The sequence below is a fragment of the Apis florea genome, unplaced genomic scaffold (assembly GCF_048593485.1).
Source record: "Apis florea isolate Af1SG1 unplaced genomic scaffold, ASM4859348v1 contig_3158_pilon, whole genome shotgun sequence".
NCBI lineage: Eukaryota > Metazoa > Arthropoda > Insecta > Hymenoptera > Apidae > Apis > Apis florea.
The window spans coordinates 7,353,292-7,373,510 of NW_028256713.1; the positions used below are offsets into that span (position 1 = coordinate 7,353,292).

At 43.8% G+C, this 20,219-nt stretch overlaps 1 protein-coding gene across 4 annotated transcripts in view; it reads left to right on the plus strand.

The window, feature by feature from the left end:
• Window positions 1–20,219, plus strand: part of LOC116415347 (uncharacterized) — a 102,092-nt gene that overhangs the window by 49,629 nt on the left and 32,244 nt on the right. For 2 of the 4 annotated variants that reach the window (XR_015292507.1, XM_086909822.1), the window contains 2 exons: window positions 17,369–17,443; window positions 17,607–19,934. The exons of 1 other annotated variant lie outside the window; for it this stretch is intronic. The gene's annotated coding sequence lies outside the window, so the exon portion shown is untranslated. Of the gene's footprint in view, window positions 1–17,368; window positions 17,444–17,606; window positions 19,935–20,219 lie in introns of those variants that run through there. One more of the 4 variants, XR_015292505.1, reaches the window with a different exon arrangement.

The window sequence follows — 20,219 nt, forward strand, 5'->3', positions numbered from 1 at the left end:
ACCACGAGGCGGAGGACGGCGGAGAGGGGATAGAGCGGCCGATTTCCGACCTTGAGGGGAAAAAGTGGCGAACCTAGTAGTAGTGGTGTTGGTAGACTCCTTCGTTCCTCCTAATTTTTCTTTCCTTTACCTCGGATGGATGTTGAGATGGACGTTGTTCGGGGGAGGAGGGGGATGCTCGCGACTATTCTTATTTCGTATCGTCCACGTTGAATTCCCTCGAGAGATACACGATGATATACGCGAACAGAGGAGAGTTTGGAAGATAAGAATATTGGAAATGGAAATGGAAAATTTCGAAAACTCGAGGGGGGGGAGAGAGAGAGAGAGAGAGAGAGAGAGGTGACACGAGGATAAAAGGTTGTTCCGTTGTTTTTCGTCTCCTCCTCCTCCTTCTCCTCCTCCTCGGTCGAGAGAGTAAGCATCGTAAAGATCGGAATTGCTTCTCGGAACGTTCCGCGGCCCCGCCAGATGAATCTCTTAAAATATACCCGAAATTCCACGTCCGTCCAATATTTGCACGGACCGACTGGCCACGGACAGGATATATATCCGGAGACGCGGGATGCATCGTGCTTAAACCTTGCGACCCGTCTGCTCTCCCTCCTCCTCCTCCGTTGGGCCATGTGGACTTCGTTTCTATTGTTGGAAAGTCTCTCTCTTTCTCTCTCTTTCTCTCCCCCCCCTTGATTCACCTCGTCTTCGTCCTCTGTTGAACAACGCATCGTTTGTTCCATTGGAAAGAAGAGAGAAGAAAAGGAGAGGAGGAAAAAAAATGAAACGAGGAGGAGGAGGAGGATGCCCTCGAGGGAATATGGAGAAAGAGCTGTTTTTCTCGAGGGGAGGGATCTCGTCTCGAGGGGAGGAGGAGCGGCTTGATTTTCAGGATACTTTTCGCAGGGGTGGTTTCTTTTTAATGGAGGTGTATCCTCAAGGACGAAAGGGTGAAAGGTTTTACGAGGAAAGGTTGTTGTGGATTTATTTTGGAGGAACGCCTCTCCTGGGGAGAGGGATAGGTGGATGGACAGAGGGAAGTTGAATTTTATTAAGCAAGGTGTTGGTCGAAATTCGTGAGACTGGAAAACGAGGAGGAGATAACGAAGAGAATTATTTTCTTATCGATAGAAATGTTCGAGAGGAATGTTGTTACAGCATTTTTCTCGTTGCTTACGTAGGGAGTAATTGATTGCTCTGTCTCTCCTTTTTGGAAAACTGTTTGTTGCGAGGGAAGATTTAGGGGAAGTGGATCTTGTTTGTCGAGGAGGTTGAAAAGGTTCTCCCGGCGAACAAGTTGGCGGGTTAATTTACCGCTATTCTTCGAGCTCGGGGGCAGAAGGGTCACGCGAAGTATATTTTACGATGAAAGTTACGGGAAAATTCTGTCTGGCTTCTTTTTCTCCTTTCGACAACCCTTGCGCGAGTTGTTCGAGAAACGTGGAGAACGATTTATACGACGTACGATCGTTCCTTTTTTTTTAATCGACAATTTCAAAAAAAGCCCGAAGATGCCCGAATAATTAACACTCCTCCTCCTCCTGCCCCCTCCCTCGAGTTACAGCGCTCGATACACTTGTCTCTCAAGTTTTCTCGTTAGGAAATATTACACGGCGGAAAGTTTCGAGAAAAGTCGATAATTGGATCTCGTTTAAAAATTGCGTTTAGAAGTTGTGAAAATTATTTTTCGAGTTTTTAATAGTAGCATTAAATTCTATCGCTGATAATCGTCGTCGCGATTAGAGAGAAATATCGAGTCGAAATTTCAGTTTCATTCCCTCCTTCTTCCTCGAACGTTTAAAACAACTTCTCTCTTTAATACCAACAATCTCTATATTCCCGTTTCTTCTATGAAAGAAGAAATCGTCCTTTTCCTCTCCTTTTCGGCCAAAGAATCTTTTATCAAAAGATCACGATTCCCGTATAAAGCGCCCTTTCTGTTAACGCGCCATTTGCCAAAATCGAGAGAAACCACTCCCCCGTTTTCACTCGTCGAGGAGTCGATCGAGCGGCGAGTCGTCGTCGAGCATTATTTCGTAACGGCGAGATTTTCTTACGCAAATGGCACAACGGCCGCTCTATCGAAAGGAACAATAAACGTGGCGGTGCAATTGTACGCGTACGGATAATTAGCGGGTAGACGGTAACCAGTTTAACAAACGTGTCAAAGGAGCGGTCAACTTTATATCAGGACAAAGACGAATGAACTGTTATTGATGGCACTTAACGCGCACGAACGCGCTCCTTTTGCGCCCAACACGACGCCATTCCTCCTCGATCCGCCCGGAGTAAAATTATCTATGCGTCACCGATACTTCGTGGAATTCGCAAATCGCGATTTTCCCTCCTCCCCTTTCCTCTAATTCCACTCTTTTTTTTTTTTTTTTCCAATCGTCACGTCCCTTCCTTTCGTCGATTTCTTCTTCAGCTTCGTTTCGAGTTTATCGAATTATTATTTTATAGAAGAAGATTTTTTTCTTTTTTTCTTTTTTTTTTCTGTTTTTTCTCGAACAATCTCTCGTCAAGTATTGTATTTCAGTGAAAATGTCGATATCTTAGCTTGGATCTTGTTCTCACGTCTATCGTTATCGATAATTTTCCTTCTCAAATGAAAGCGAGAAGAAGAGAATCAAATTCGATATACAATAAAATCCCTTAACATTGTTCCAAAGTTGAAAACTTTGTGATTCGTTCTCAAAACGTTGACGAGTGGCGTGGAAAAATAAAAAGTGAGCGATAATAAGTTTTTTCTTTCTTTCTTTCCTTTTTTTTTTTTTTATTCTCTTTGTGTTTCTCGAAGATACTCGGTGAAAAGTCTTTTATACAGGGTGGAGTGGCCGGCATTGTTATTTTAAAGTGTCTGCGTTGTTCGGTCTTCAGAAATAGAATAGAATATCGAAGATATTGGCGTGGCTGGACCGAACGAGCGAGAGCAGCCGTGGAAACGAGCCGAGCTTTCTCGAGGAGGGAAAAGAGCGGGTCGATTTCTTCTTCTGGGGGCTTCGTCGTAAAGAAATAAAAAATCGCCCGACCTGCGCCAAATAATCGTTGCAACGTGAAATATCGCGACCCTGACGCGATCCGAGCTTTTCATCCGTCCTCGAATCGTCTCCCTGCTGCCATTTCGCTTCGTATAGAGAGATAAATATTCGAATCGCGTGGAAACACGAAAATATAAATAGAAAATATAAATGAATTTCTTGCAACGATATTAGAGTAGAACTGTTGCAAATATAGTTGTTATAGATTCAATTATTCAATCGAAGGCGTCGAGTGGAATGAAAAACATTTATTTCCAATTTCTTTTTTTTTTTTTTTTTTGAGTTCGACACTTGGAGGATCGGTGTCATATAGACGCTATAGCGTTTTTAAAATTATTCTATCATTCTTTTAATTAACGAATGAAGGAATAGAGAGAAATTGGTAGGTGACCACGATGACACAGAGACCATCTCTCACGCCTGGCCCAGCTTTATTTCACGTCGCTCCATTTGTCGACGGCTAATCTGTTCGCGTACGCGGTGCATCGCTTGATTTATCGTCCAATTTCTTGCCCAATTTCGCGCTGGCCCGCCAGAATTCGTTCGCGCCTTCTTCGAGTTTCTTGGACTCTGTTGAATCGAGCGGCCTGCAAGCGAAAGAAAAGAGAAAAAAAGTTGTTGCCGTCTAAAAACGGACCGCGCTTATTCGAACAAATACGAACCTCAATTTTTGAAGAAATTTCTCCTGAACGAACGATAATTATTCGCACCTCGATACAACGACTAAAAAAAAAAAAAAGTCTCGAGCAAGAGACTCCCCTCCAATAACGATCCTCGTCGTTTTATAGTCGCGTTTTCAGTGGAAATGCCACAATTTTGTGAAATTCACCGAGTCCCCGAATGAATCGGTTTAAAAATAGCCGGGTTTTATTATTGGACTTTTGTTGCCGGTTCTCGAATCACGTCCAGTGCAACTTCGATAAAATTTTGATGATGGTATTCGAGAATTTATTTTGGCGCCTGTGTAGCCCCGCACGCTCTATTGGCCTGCTTCCGAACGCATTTGAACTATTCCCGTTCATTTAATCATTACTTCTCGCAATCAATTATCCGTGAAATTAAAATATATTTTTAATCTTCTAATCTAATCCCTCCTCCCTCCAAAAGAATTCCCCAAATTTTTAATCAACATCGACACGTAGATCCGAAATAATCCATTTTTTCTCTCGTCGAAAGAACATCCTCGAACTAACTTATCGATCGAGCTGAAAAAAGAATCCCTCAAATTCTTAATCAACATCGACACGTAGACCCAAAATAATCCATTTTTTCTCTCGTCGAAAGAACATCCTCGAACTAACTTAACGATCGAACTGAAAAAAGAATCCCCCAAATTCTTAATCAACAGCATCGACACGTAGATCCAAAATAATCCATTTTCTTTTTTTCTCTCGTCAAAACATGCGAACTAACTTATCGATCGAGTTAAAAATCGCGAAACTCGAGTCGAAGACAGAAAGAGAAAGAAGACACCGGTTGCAAAAGTTAAAGTAGCCGTTGGCCAACCGTGTCGCGGATGCGGGTCTCGAACGAACCGGAAGTAGGAAACGTCTCCACCGAGGAAGGGTGAACGATGAAAAGGATGATGATCCGTTTGCACGAGTGTTGGCCTTGGCGACCCACTTGAACGCACGCATCGGTCACGTTCGCGAGCAACCGTGTTTTCCAACGATGGACACGAAGAACGGAAGAAGTGCGTGCCGCGACTAATTGCAACAACCGCGACCTTATCTCCTTTACTTCCTCGAGGAACAATTCCTCGAATCTTTCGAAATAGTGGAAGGAAAAACGCGCGAGTCATCGCTTTTTTTCTAAGCATCGTGGCTGGCTCTGATGGTAGAATCGTTGCTCTCGATCCGAAAGGGGTGGGGGGATCGAGGGATAATTGAAATGTTTCTGAGATTTGGGATAAGAATGGAACGTCGGGGTAAAATGTTGGTGGTCGAACGGTTGTATGGAAGAAGTGGAGGTTCTTTAGAATTTAACCCTTTCGCTACTAAAGTCGCTCTGCATAAGACGCCGATAAGTATCGTATGATATGACGATTGATCGAGTATCTTTCTCTGAAAACATAGTATCGATATTTTGTTTTTATCATCAATTCTTTTTCAATAATCACCGTTAAAGCAACGATTTTCCTCGAGCATTCCTGTACACATTTTTGATGCGGCAGCGGGAGTGGGAAAGTCGCGAAAGAGTTAATATTTACGCGATTCCTAGTTTAATCTTGGCTCACAGCCTCTTCTTATCGTCTCCGACATTATCGATCGATCGATGAAATTCGTCCAACCAGAATCTGAATCTCATCCACAAATATAATTGATAAACTCGAAACCGATATTCGAAGCTCAATTTAGAAAATCCCCCAGATCCTAGTGAATTCAAGATTGGGAGGATCGGTGAAGGATCTCGTCGCTGCTCCTCTTCCTCGCCAGACACGTTCTCCCTGGGAGGGCGAAATTAACTGCATGCAACTGCTCTAAACGAGCTATTACCATTGCCAGCCCGTTTTACATGGGAGGTGGTGATTACGCGTACCTCCAGTCGAACGACAATGACTCTCTCTCTCTCTCTCGTTCCTCCTTTTTCTCTCTCCGCTCCCTCGAGTGCGTGTGTGGGTTGGAAACATAAAATTCGTGGTAATCGCGTAATGACTCGTTCCGCTCCGACTCGTTTCTGTGATAATTCTCCGGTAATGGATCGTGGAATAATTTTATAGTGATGGGGGTTGACGATTGAATTTTATCGCGAATTTTTCCAATTTTTTCGTAATTTTTCATTCTATAATTATTATATCGCCGTCGTAGAAAAATTCGCAACGGTTCGAATAATAAATAATTCAATAGTGTTTAACGTATTTCGATATAGATAGAAAACAACGAGTTGTCTTGTTTTAAAAAGATAACGGTATGTTTGATCAAGTAGAATCGTCTAGACGATGATAAGGGGTCCTATGTTCTACGAGGCGGTGTGAAAATATGACGACACGCGACCCAGAAATAAATAGCTCAATGTTCTAACTCTTCGAATGGAGCTAGCCAAGGTAAGAAAAATACATTTTGAAAATATATATATCGATCCAACCTTTCTTCTCTGAACCCGTTTCAAGCATTATCGATATATTCGATAGGTAATTCGATAAATTTCGTGAGAAACATCGTAGGCTAGGCTGTTCTCGACGGCGAATTGAAAAGGGTTACACGCACCGGTTGCAACTATTTACGAGCCTTTCGAGTTTTAACGTGGTGGACACGATATTTCTACTGTTTGCAAACAGTCCTCGGTGTTTCCTCCTCGTTGCGCGGGATACGCGCGTTTAAAAGCGCGTATTCACCGCTCGAACAGTTCACGAATATTATTTACCGGCCAATCCGTCGCGCACTGTTCGCTATTCGCAGAAATGTCCACAATGCTGGCGAATATAGTTTACGAGCTGTTGCGAATTGCTCGCAAATAGCAATGTAAACCCACAGCCTAAGGATGCAGGTATACACACGAGTGTAATAATAATCGAGTTGCTTTCGAGAAACTTTACTTTTTTTTTTTCTTCTCAAAACCGCGTATTTTCTTTTCAACAACCAGACGATGAAAATCACTCTCGATTTAATTTCGAACGAATTTTTCCAATTTGAATATTGAACGATTCTCTCGATCAATCGTTTGGTGTACAATTTATCACAAGGATATTACGACAAGGATAGATCGAACAGGCGATGATAGAATAGTGGAACGAAAAACTGGAGAGGAGAGGAGAGAGAAAAGAGAGAGAGAGAGAGAGAGAGACGTTGTTGGAATAATCGGCTCGGTGGCGTGGAAAAGTGCGCGTGGAACGATCGAGTCAATTATGCCCGGCCAGTTGTTGGACGTGGTACGCACGTTCATCCGTCTCCCAGGGGTCCGGATGTTCCGTCCCTCCATCCTTGTCGCGTGGAGGACGGCCTCCTCTCCTTCATCCTCGTCGCTCGTTCGCCTCGGTTCGTCCACCTCCATCGCGAGGAGAGCCAGTGACGAAGAATTAATTGCGGCTGAGTCCTTGGCGCTCCTCCTCACGGACGCGACGTGGGGCGATCCTCTTTGTTCGCCTCGACGTGCTTCCCGTATCAGCATGCGTGACGCGTACAAGTGTGGGTTCATCGGGTGCAGGAATGCAACGATCGCTGCCTCCGCGTGCGGCGATCGAGCCAACGGAGTTTGCGGAATATCGATGGATCTTGCTCGTCTGCCTGCTCGTCGAGGGGACGAGCGTTTGTTTCGTTCTCGAATTTTCGAGAAGATCGAGAATTTCGAGGAGTGTGGAAAAAAGCGATCGAATTACATGGAATTTCGGGAAGGAAGAGATTAGAGACAAGAAGTTGTTCGTAGAAGAAGAAACGAGAGATCGATGTAATCGGATCGGTTGTTGGGAAATATATGAATGATTTCCGCTCGAGAAAAGTTTGGAGAATTCTTTTATTTGGAAGTGTAAGATAAGAATCATGAAGAATAGAATTCATTACGAAAGGTACGACAACTTGGCCGGGAGGAACTTGTAAAGAGCTTTAACGTTTCAATTCCACCTCTTCGAGGATAAATTTGTCGAAGAATTCGAAGGGAGGATATTGCTAGAAAATTAAGAGAGGAGACAAAAATTCCTAGTCGAGGAACTGGTGATTTTCTTCGACTCCCTTCGATGAACAGTCACTGCGGGTATTAGTTCGCGCTTCGCCTCCACGCATATCTCGTTGTGGAACTTCAACAAGTTCGCGTCTGGGATGTTCGCGAGGAGCGATCGTAAACGACGCAGGGGTTCGAGTGGATCAAGAAGCAAGAACGCCTGATGGTGATGTAAGCGCAGTTAGATCGTAGAATCGAGAGAGTCTCGAGTCTGAAATATCCCCGTCCCGGCGGATCTAACCAGGAGGGTAATTCCATATTTTCGAAAATTACGCTTTCCCCCTCCCCTTTCCGACGTCTTCTTTCTCCGCCATCCTTCCTCCACCATTATCCTCTCTCTAGGTTTTTAGAAAGATGTCACGATAACCGCTCGAAAATAATCAAGAATAATAATCGCTTGCGCGATTAATCCCAACGCGTTCTCCATTTTCATTCTCCTGGTTCCCAACAAAATGATATCTTCGATTCTCGTCGAACAATCCAACGAGACGAACAGAGTATCGAATTAACATTTTAAAATTATTTTTATTTAACTATGAAAAACTGTATAACTTTTGTGTAAACCGGTCGTCATAAAAAGGTTATCCAATTTTCTAGAATCTTCATACGATTATGCTCGACATCGAGATCGATTCTCTCGAGCGTTGCATCAATTTGCAACGTGACAAAAATGGTTCCTCCCCTCCTCCCTTTACTTTGCCCCTCGATTCCGTTGGCGACTTTCTCCCGCGCGATTTATATCCCGAGGTGAAGATCGGATTTGCCTCGGTCGCCAAAAAATCCTCTCTCTCTCTCTCTCTCTCTCTCTGGACAAGGCTGACAGCGCGGAGAGCGTGAGGATCCAGGGCCCAGGAGGGCATCATCAAAAGCTTATAGCAGGCCGCTTGGCCGGGGCGGGGAGGGGAGGGGGCGCCCGTGCGGATCGTTGGAGGCGGTGGAGAGGGGAGGGATCGGGACGATCCATTGCAAGGCCCTCCCCATTATGCCCGAACAATGTAACAAATAACCTCATCAGACTATCTCAGACGCCATTGTGAGGCGTCGTTCAGCGTTCAGCGTCGGAGAATGCATCGCCGCGCCGGTCCCCCTCCCCCCATTTCTTTTCCACCTTTTTTCCCCCCCCTCATTTTTCTCCCCGCTTCTCTCTCTCTCTCTCTCTCTCCCTTTCTTTTTTTCTTTCTTTCACTTTACCATATCGCGGGAGAAGGAACGGAGAAGGCGGAGGCCTCTGGCGGAGAGGAAAAAAAGGTTGGCAGGCGCGGTTGGACTAAATGTCCCTAGTATCGCGGCAATAGGGGCCTTTGAGGGAAGGGTTTCGTAATTCTCCTCGGCGAGGAGAGATTTGTCAAGGGTTCTCGGGAAGGAGGAGGAGGAGGAGGAGGGAGAAGAGGCACGTCTCTCGATGATGTCGGGATAAGATTTTCCTCCGAGATTGATCCGAAAGGGCGGCCATTTAGGAAAGGTTGGAAAAATTGGCCGACTAGTTTCCGCGCGGTTACCTCTTTATTTCTCTTTCTTTCTTCTTCTCGTTGCTGCCCATCAGAAAGAGAGAGAGAGAGAGAGAGAGAGAGGATTGTTTAAATTTAAGCCAGGCTCGATTCTTCTCTCGCCTCGATTCTTCTTTCGTTTCGGCCGAACAATAAGCTCCGTGTACAGAATAGAGACGACCACCACCGACCCTTGTTCCGGGATAATTCGGGCCGCGCTCCTCCAAGAGGCAAGAAATCTTCCAATTTCCGTTCCCTTCGACCGCGTTTCAAAGATCGGTCTCAATTTTTGCCAACGAGGATTTTAGAATCTCTGTTTCTAGGGAATTTTGTGCGCTCCTCCCTAGTCTCAAGACATTTTTATCGCGATCCAGACAAATTTCAAAATTCCAAACCTTTTGAAACGCTTCCGTCTTTGCATCTCCCTTGCATCCAAGCCGAACACCATCCGCACGAATTTCAAAGCCACCCTGAGATTCCTGGAAAAGGAATCTCCCTGTCGAAAAGAATCGCCGCGAAATCGTCATCATGTGTGGGCTTCGCCGTGGCCACGGTATTGACACTAAGCGTTGTTTAGGTCGGCTGTTTGGCCAGGAACAAGAACCTCCTCGGCCCGCAGCTTTTTGGCTCCGGTCCACGAAGCGTGCGAGCCGACTAGCCAAGCGGACTAGTCCGATCGATTCCGTCGCCCACGCGATTCTCGTGTTCGCGGCCTTTATCCTCGGTTACGGCTTTTCACGTTGGCCAACCTCGTTCCAACCTCGTGTACGTGTGTGTGTGCGCGCGCGCCAGAGTTGAAACAGGCAGCGCTAGATTCGATCTGTCCCCGCTTTATCGAGTTTATCGCGCGACTTCTCGCGGGGTGGCTTCGACCTCTCTCTCTCTCTCTCTCTCTCTCTCTCTCTCTCTCTCTCTCTCTCTCTCTCTCTCTCTCTCTTTCTCCTTTTTCCTTTTACGACCACCATTTATACGCGTCCTGTTGGCCCAGTGTTTCGCAACGTTTTTTCAGACGTGACCTTATTTTATATGGCAGGCTAGAATGGCGAGGTTGTGAGTTTGCCTTTTTTTTTTTCTTCTTTTTTTTTTTAATAGGGCGAGGTAAATGTAATATCTTTTTTTTTTTTTTTTTTTTTTTACGGAATGTATATGTATATAGGAGATGTTGTGGAAGAGGTAAGGATATTGGATGGAGGAATATTGTTGAATGTAAACAGTTTGTTATATATAGGGCAGAATAGGGAGAATATTAGATAGAACGATATTTTGGATGGAAATATTCGCGGGATGCAAAAATTTTTATTTTATCTCCGGAATAATTGGAGGTGGAGGGTCACAAGTTGGGAAACACTGCGCTAGCGATCGACTAGCCGCGTTTTACAACCGTGTCTCCGTTCCTTTTTTTTTTTCTTTCACCCCTTAGACGATCTTAGATTTTAAGACCGTATAAAAATGTCCAACCTTATGTGAATTTTTTATCTGTCCCTTTTTTTTTTTTTTTCCCATTTCTCTTTCTCCCTCGTTTATTTGTTTTTATTTATATACAGCTGGTGGAATTCGTGGTTTGTCCGGAACGATTCCTTTCAGTGGATTGTGTTTTCGTGTTCGGGTATCGAATTACGCGGTTCTGCAACTTTGGAATATTATAATTAACATGGAATAACAACGAATACGAGAACAAAACGTTTTTTCCCCCGTAATCTCGATCTAAGATTCGACGCTTAAGATTCCGCCGCGTCCCCTTATTAATCCTTATCAAATTCGAGCAGGGGGGAGAAAGTGAAATGACACGCATTCGCACGTATCATCCTAATACGTATCATCAACTCGAGGAGAGGATACACTCGTGGCGAAAATTTCAAAATTTGTATTCATCCGCGGCCGAAAACGAGCGTCGTTCGACGCGACCGACACCCGTCTTTATCCTCTTCCCTCCACCGCCCCTCGAAAAAATCCACGGCGACGCGTTAATTCACTCGACAATTAAATTAATGCAAATCTGTCGTCTCCTCATCCATTATTCCCGAGGTATCGTGATCGAGGAACGATCGATCGTAATCGTCGAATACCACCGGTTTTCCAAGAAACCACTACTGACGAAGAGAGAGAGAGAGAGAGAGAGAGGAGGGGTGAGAGGAAAGAGAGAGAGAGAGAGAGAGAAAGAGAGGATCGGTGGAAACTCGTAAAAGAGCCGAGCTATTATTTTATGACGTTCCATCCACGGTGTCGAACCGTGTCTCTGACTGAAACGTTATTATGCAATGATGACACAGTCGACGTGGATCGCCATGAAAACGGCGACAGAATTACAGAGGCGGCCTTTCATCGTGTTGGCTAAGTCTCTAAAACGAGGAGGCCGATTAATGACAGCCGATCTGACTCTTCGTTTCTTTTCACATATATATATATATATATATATATATATATATATATTTCTTTTTTATTTTTCCATTACTTTTTTTTTTTAAAAAAAGAACGATTAAACGTTCTCGCTCACTACGACACGCAACAACGTGTGGCTTACAGGATAGTTGCGCACGCGTGTATATGTATTTTTGCTCGAGATATTCGGGTCAATTGGTATTTCGTTAATTAATTTCTCGAGGTTGTTAGCAATCTGTTTGATGTTGGTGGGATTCGAGGTTAGAAAAGCAACGATATCTTCGAGGATCTAATGCGATTCAAATACAAACGCGAGAGAGGGAAATGATTAAAGGGAACGGATCCATCCCCCCTGAGCGAAGCTTTTGGATCTTGGTGAACGCGCCGCTTATGCAAATCACGCGCCGCTATTTACGATAGCGCGCGCGCACGTTCACTATTGTTTTCTCCGCGTTGGCCGGCTGCGTGAAAGGAATAAATTGTGCTTGCTCGAATCGATCAGTGAAACATTATGCCTCTAAAATTAGCCTGTTAGTTTCGACCGTCCACCGTGATTTTCGCCATGGATTTTCGTGGCCAGCCACGAAACCGATCTGGGTCGATCTTGTGAAAATTTGTTGGAAAAAGGATAAATGTTGATGGAATATGATGGAATCGATTTGGAAAATTTCTCAAAGATTCGTGGAGAGGAATAGAGTCGAATTTCGAAGGAGGCGGGTTTCTTGGGAGCGGGTCGAAAGTTGGCGGCGAGTTTTAACGTTTAAACAACGGAGAAAATACACGGACGACGCGGTGGTCGGGATATTTGTCGAGCAATTATTGATTCGCGGAGAAAATATTCGCGCGCGATGATATTCCTCTCGAGATGATGGATTTCCAAAAAAAAAAAAAAAAAAAAAAAAAGAAGAAGAAGAAGAAGGAAGAAAAGAAAAGAAATTTTTCTCTCCCTCCCCCCAATCCTTGATCAAACACTTTCCAATGTTTTGAAACAATCAAATAATTACAATTAATCCGCGCAAACAAAGAAAGTGAAAGTTACCCATCACCTTTTGATCGCGTGAGATTTTTCCTCTCTAAATTTCGCCTCCTATCCTATCGTAAATGAGGATCCTAATGAAAAGCAAACAGAGAACGAAGGGAAAGGAAAGGAATAATGAAATTTTATTATTGAACTTTAAATGAAACTCTCGTTAAGATCTCGTCATCATGCTCGTGTGTTTAAAGAGAAATGAAGAATCCGCCGTCAATCAACGGGACGACCGTTTCGCAACCGATGATATTAAAACCGATCCCAGTCCCCCTCCTCTCCTCCGCCATTAACACTTATCTCATCGAATCGGCGCGAAACAATGGCGCGAGAACCAAGCTACGATAAATATTTATATATATATATATACACACATATATCGATGACAAAACACGAACAAGCTCTTCTTCGAAGGAGAAACGCTTCTTCCGTGGTGTTCGCATCGACGAGAGAATAACTTTTCTCGATCCAATCATTCACGAGACAATCTTAAGCGAAGCATCGATTCGTATTTACGCGCGTATAACCTGTTCATCGATCGGTGGTGCTGAAAAATTGAAACTAGAGATGAGGATAATCTAGAGTTATCAGCCGAGCTCTCGAGGCGGATTCGGGAGCGGAGGCGTTTCGTTACGCCGTGGCGCGGCTAAATGTGGGGCAGCCGGCTGGGTCTAGGCTGAGTTATTCGGATTAATTGTGTTTTAAGTTGGGCAGAAAGCTGGCCGCGATGCCAGTCACGGTGTCACTTTCGCACACTCGTTTATCGTTTCGCCTCGTATCTGTCTGAGAGGAAGCGGCGATTCCGTGTTTATGGTACACGGTCCTAGCCTTTTGACCCTTGCAAAAGAGCGCTCACGCTCCTTTCCCATCGCGTGGAATTTGTATATATTATGTGTCAGTTTTTAATTCTTTTCTCCCTGTTTTTAATGCCTCGCTTTTCTTCCTTTTTTGCTCTTTTTCCCTTTCCCTGCTCGGTAAAAATTATAGCTGGAAATTCGTCTCGATCCGTTTAAGAGGAGGCGGTCAATAAAGGGGGCGCTTGGAAGGGTGAAAGTGGTTTCGTTGGTCGAAGGTAACGGGTTGGAACGATGTTAAGGCTGTCCTGCGGAGTTGACGGAGCCGGTTATTCACCGCTGTAATTTATCAAGTAATAACAATTTTACACTCGGTTGAGCGGCCAGCCTCGTGTAACCGTCGTCGTGTCGTTCGCGCACAAGTTTGGCAATGCCTCGTTTCGAACGAAATTGTCGTAGAATCGAAGCAATAATAATAATAATAATAATAATAATAACAATAACAACAACAACATATAAATAAAAATTCGGAAAAATCCTACTCCCTTTTAATAAGTGAAACGAACGATTTCACGATCGAAAGTGGAATCAATTTTCGCCGAGATAAGCGAGAAATGAAAAATGAGGCGAGTTAAAAGAAGGCGTCGAGTTAACCGAGTGACACGGATCGAATCGGCTTCGCGGACGCGGAAGTCTCGCGGGTGTTGTGCAATCGGGCCGAGTTATCGCGCGTAATTTAATGAATCGGAGAGAGAAGTAACGGTCGCGCTCGAATTGCAAATGCTGATTTTTGACATTCCACCGCGCGGCTTGGAACACGCCTGACCCACTTTATCGATCCTCGCGCTTCTTACGGGACGAAATTTATCGCCGTTTACCATTTCGAATCGATCCGTCGAACGGAAATTCCTCCGTCCCAATCCTACCATCCTCGAAATTTTCAAGCAAAATCTCGTTCTCGTTTTCTCCGAAAAATTATTATTATGCATATATTTATTAATTTAATAATCGATTGATAATCCTCTTCGATGTAAATACGAGCGCAAAGAGTTAATCCTCGATACTTCTTCGTCCCAACCTACGATTCATAATCCTCGAAAATCGAGCAAAATCTCGTTTTTCGAAAAATTATTATTAACACTTCAACTATAAATGATAATTGAGTGCAATACGGGCATCATCCTCAATACTTATTCGTCCGAAAATTCGAGCAAACTCTCGTTTTCGTTTTCCGAAAAAATTATTATCATTAAATACCATCCTACATCCTAATTTTATTATTATACATATATTCGCTAATGTAATAATTGATCGATAAACCATCTTAAATATAAATTCTTCATAATCGTTCTCGTTTTCTTCGAAAAATTATTATTATACATATATTTGATTGGCAATCTTCTTCAATATAAATACGAGTGCAAAGGGTTAATCCTCAATACTTATTCGCCCCAAAATTCAAGCAAAATCTCGTTTTCCAAAAAATTATTATTAACTATAATTGATCGATAACCTCTTTAAATATAAATACGAATTAATCCTCATTACTTATTCGTCCCGAAATTCAAGCAAAATCTCGTTTAAACCTAGCGACATTTCATGTATACCTATTCCTACCATGACCGCTGCAAAAAAACATTTGTATCTTAATAGAAAGAGATTTTAGCTAATTGGATATTAAACAAAATATTTTTCTGGTGCTACAATAATGCGTGATGCGTGGTCATATCTACATCGAATTTTCTGCTATTACATAAATAACACAAATCATATGGCGATACAGTAACTTTGTATACAAGAAATTCTAAAGGAAATTTCAAAAACCGGTCATTTTACCACGCCCGTGGTAGGTCTAGTGTTAAAATCACTATACATCTAACTAACTATCGACTATCGTGTCGTATAATTAAATTACTGTCCTAAAATTCCAAAAGAAAAAAAAAAAATCTCAAATTCGATCTCGCCACTTAACCCTTTCCCAAGAAGAAGAAGGTATCGACAAATCGGGGAGAGGAACTCGAGACTCTGAAAAACTCTGAGGAACAACCGCGGCTCCGTTGTTGCAGCGCAGGACCTAGGAAGAGGAAGCCTCTCCCCTCCCTCCCTCCCTCCCCGCTTCTGATATATTGCGGACACCGGTCGAGGGAGGAGGCGGGTGACGGCGGTAGCGGCGGTTATAAAGATTTGTAGGGACAGGTTGCCGGCTACCTACGAGCTGTCGAGGAGCGCCTCTCTCGTCCTAGGAAGGAAGATCCGCGAGAGAGTGCACCTTCCTCCTCCTCGTGGCACCTCGTGGTGCTCGCCTCGGCACGAGTTTATATATACACCTACACCTCCTCGGAGAGGCCTACCTACCCGGCAACCTACCTACCTACCTACCTACGTGATCCTGCCCGGCTAACACACTGCCACACTAACAACCGCCATTCCGCCTCGTAACGGTACATCGGTCCGCTCCTATCCGCGCGTGGTAGCAGCCAGGTCCTTTCGGCCTACGAGAGAGCGGCAAAGAGGGTCGTGTGCGTGCGTGCGTGTGTCCACGTGTCGAGATCGAGGAGGAGAGGATTTTTTTTTTCTTTTTTTTTTTTGAACGTAGATTTTATTTTCTCGCGTTTCGCGATGACACGATTTCGTCGATATCGATCACGAGAGAAGGCGGATTTTTTGATTTTAAAGAGAAGGGTTAGCTAGGTTAAGAAGATAGATTTTGTAAACTTCGAATTTTTTCTTTTTACGGTTGCAAAGTTCGATTGGTGATTTCTAACGGTCGTTCAACTCGGATCGCGCGACTTTAAAACGTGAAATCGCGGGGATCGATTCTCTCCTTTCTCCGGCATAATAGTAGTAGTAGTAGTAGTAGTAGTAGTAGGTTTTTCGCCTCTCGCTTCTCGGTTTTGTGCGGGGAGATTGGCGCGGGTTCACGCTAGCGCACGTGCTCCCAGTGTCACGTTTATGATGCGTTCAACCTTCAGCTGTTTCATAGGATTTCTCCGTGGAAAATTTCTCTCTCTTTCGCGAAAAAGAATAAGAATAATAATAATAATCTTTCTCGCATCGACTAGAGTTTTCCACGGATGGAACTCAAAAAAAAAAAAAAAATCCATCGACGTTTCTCCACCAACGCCATCCTTCTACGTGAACGAGTTGTCTGCCGAATTCCAACCTAATTCTGATCCGTGCTCAAAAAAAAAAAGAAGGAAGCTGAAGGACAGGACATCATGATACACCCCCGTGCGCGTGGAGGAGGAATAATAGAAGGGGGGAGGGCGGGCAAGAAGAGCGAAACGAGGGGAGAGAGAAGAGGAGGAGATGGTGTTCCGCCATTGAGTACTTTCACACGGAGGTGAACAACACGCGGCTGTATCCGCGGGCCAGGGGTTGCCAACCACTCCTCTTCCACCCGAGATACTCTCTTTTTCTCGCGCGGAGGAAAATTATTATTATTTTTTTCCCCCTTTTACTTGAATTCCAGTTCGAAAGTATAACGAGAAGATGGAAGATATTAATAAGATTTGACTATTTTTAAATATCGTGCTATCAGTATTTAATTGTCGTGCGTATTAATTGCTCGTTTTAAAAAATCACAGAAGAGCCTGACCTCTTCTCTCTGTCTCTCCTTCTCCTCCTCTTCTATTTTGCGTCTCTACACATTCTCCCCCCCTTTTCGCAATCATAGGCCTACCTGCAGCCGATGAAATGATCCTAATGAGTAGATTTTGCGGTCTGTGGTGATGGACGGGACAGATCATCATCATCATCATCATCATCATCATCATCATCATCGTTTTGTAGAACCGATGATTTAAAGGTGGTCGAGCCTGTTTCGTGTGGTTAGGATCGCAGGAGGGGTTTGCGCCAAGAGTTTCGGGCGCAAAGATCGATTCGACCTGTCGTAAAAGTAAATGGGATAGATTTCTTCCTTTTAACATGATTCTATCTTCAATTTTTTCGTATTTCTCTAATTTCACGATTCCCCTCCTCTCTGTGTTCCAGGTAAGAACGTGTTACGTATCTCGTCGCCATTCTTCATCCCCAAGTGAATCTCATCGTTCGACATTTTATACACAGGTATATTATACACGTTTGTACATACTTTCCAAGAAAGCAACAAGGAAATTGAAGTAACGTAGCGAGTCGACGATATATATATATATATATATATAACGTTTCCAAGATCCCCTTGGAAGAAAAAGAAAAAAACAAAAGAAAAGAGTCTGTTCCTCTAATTTAGATAACGAGATCCACGACTCGTACCGTGTCGAATATCCGCGTATATTCAAAACGTGGCCAGGTATCATCCGCTGCTGCATATCTCGAGGAGGAGATCCTAGGAGGATCGATCGAAAGTCGAGGAGGAGGATACGGTCAGAGGAAGGAAGGAAGATCATCGTAACGGAGAAGGAATCGGCGTCCTATTTCCGGCCGCCATGACGGAGATAACGAGGCCCTCGGCAGTGCCAGGTGGACGTTGGAGTGGATTGTCCCTTGTTCACTACGAGGATGTGAGAAGATGGATATTGTAAGGGAGGGAAAAGTTTCGAATTCGAAACGGAAATATTTTCCATTCCGTCATTATTCTAATTTATTATTCTAATTTCTTTAACTTCGCCGTTAACCACTTCCCGTACTATTTAGCTCGAAAACAGTTGCAATACGAGTATATTCGTTCGCTTTAACGCGATATACCTCTTCTGGACGTGAACAATAATTCTTTTCGCTTTTATAAATCTATTATTTTTTTAATAAATGACAGTTTCGAAACTATATTTCATAAATGACAATACTTTAATAGAAATTAGAGTGTTTGTTCTAAAAATAAATAGTACATTATAAACAAGAAATTTAATTATAAGAAAAAATCTTGGATCAATATCTAATAGGAAGATACTTAGTCTAAAAATTAATAGTTCTGCAACGTGGATTATAAGAATCGTGATCTTCTCGTGATTTGGGCCGAAATCTTCGTCAGACTCGTCATGGTACGGGAAGGGGTTAATAATGAACGAAAGTAGCTGGATGAACGACCGTATCGCGAAATGTATCGAGTCGTTATCGGTTATCGAGAATGGAAGTCGTGTTATCGACGACCAAACAAATCGTTTATCGATCGGATTCCTTTCGTCCGGAAAAAGTTCGTAAATCGTGACGCAATTGGTGGCGAGGATAGAAAAATCCGTGACCGTTTCCCAACACACGGCTCTGCAAAAACTCTTATCTGCAGGGATATTATACACGCTTCGGTATTTGCCGTGGACGAAAGTCGTCGAATAAACCGTTCATTGTGTTATAAACCGATAAAACTCGGATCGCGAAAAAATCCTCCATTCAACTCGACCTCGTAATTTTCTTCTCGTTGGAAACGATCTTTTTAAGATAGCTGTATAATTTCCGAACGAATTCGAAAATAATTTCGATTCGAGAATAGTTTTCGAGTTTAAACATCGTAAATTCGTTTTTTAAATCGCGGTTGTTCGTTATACGATGATGTAATATAAGGATGAAGAAGCTTTCGAGATAAAGTATTTAGGCAACGTGTATCCACGACACGGAAGCCGTTCCCAATTACATCGATCCAAGGCGGAAAGCTAGCACGAAACACGTGTCACTGCCACGGATGATCGATGTGTAACGCGACTCGATCACTCGAGCAGGCCGCATCCGGGTCAATTAAGATCGACGAAATTAGTATCGGCGCTCCTTCTTTCCAACCCTTCCCCCTCTCTTTTCCTTTTTCTTCTCGCCTCTCACGAAAAAGAAATTTTTCATCCGGAAGAAAACTTCTTTCGCTAGAATCTGCCCTTTCTTTTTTATCGAGAAATTTTACATTTATCGTTTCGTTATTGGAAATCAAAGAGCGCGTATTAATTTGATTTCAGATCAGAGAAAAGGTATCTCTGAGACACCTGGTTGTTTTAGCATCGAAGAGCGCGACAGCTGATTCCACCACTGCCCGACTCACCTGCCACTTTCTCCTTTGAAAACGTTACGCGCGCCTCTTCCATTATCTCCTCGAACGCATCCCTCCCTTCGTTATTTCAAAACGAATATTTTAAAAAATACGAGCAACTTTCCAAAATTGAAATATCCGGAGACGAAGTATTCCCCTTTCGAATCGTATCCTCTGCGCAGGTGAATTTCTGTGGAGGGGCGAGTCTCCTCCCGGCCGTGCACGCACTCGTCGGTGCATTGCCCTCGGACTTAGATAGAATCGTCTACACCCACACCGCGCCCCTTTATGCCATTCCGCCGCCTCTCTAACGCGCGATAACGGCTCGAGCGAAACCTCCTTTTCTTCTTTTCGAAACAATTCGAAAGAAAGAAGGGAAACGGAGAGGAAGAGGCGGTTGAATGAAAATTACAGAGAGAATTGGATTGTTTAGATCGTTACTTGGAGGAGAAAGTCGAGGCATATGATTTAAATCGGAGAGGATAATAATACCAACGATCCTCTCAAAATTCACTCTTCCAGATTAATTGATTACGGACACGTTTTGAAGGAAGGAGACGTGGAGGACGATAAATAAATAATACCCTCCCGGAGGATCTATTGGAGAGAGAGGTTAGTCAGCGACTCTGTTAGACGTCGGGATCGGGTGAAATCTCGCGATTATTACTCGGTGACGTATGGTTATTCAGAGATGCAAATGTGCAGTTTCTGCGGCCGGCACACGCGCGTCCCACTTTTCTTCGCGGTCGGAATTTTATTCGCGGCCTTTTCCATTCGCAGCGCACGCATACAGAGAGAGAGAGAGAGAGAGAGAGACGGTGTGTCGCGTCCCCTTGATACGAGGGGAGCGGGTCGAACTTCTCTCGGCCAGTATTTGCGGTGAAACGTAACACGCGA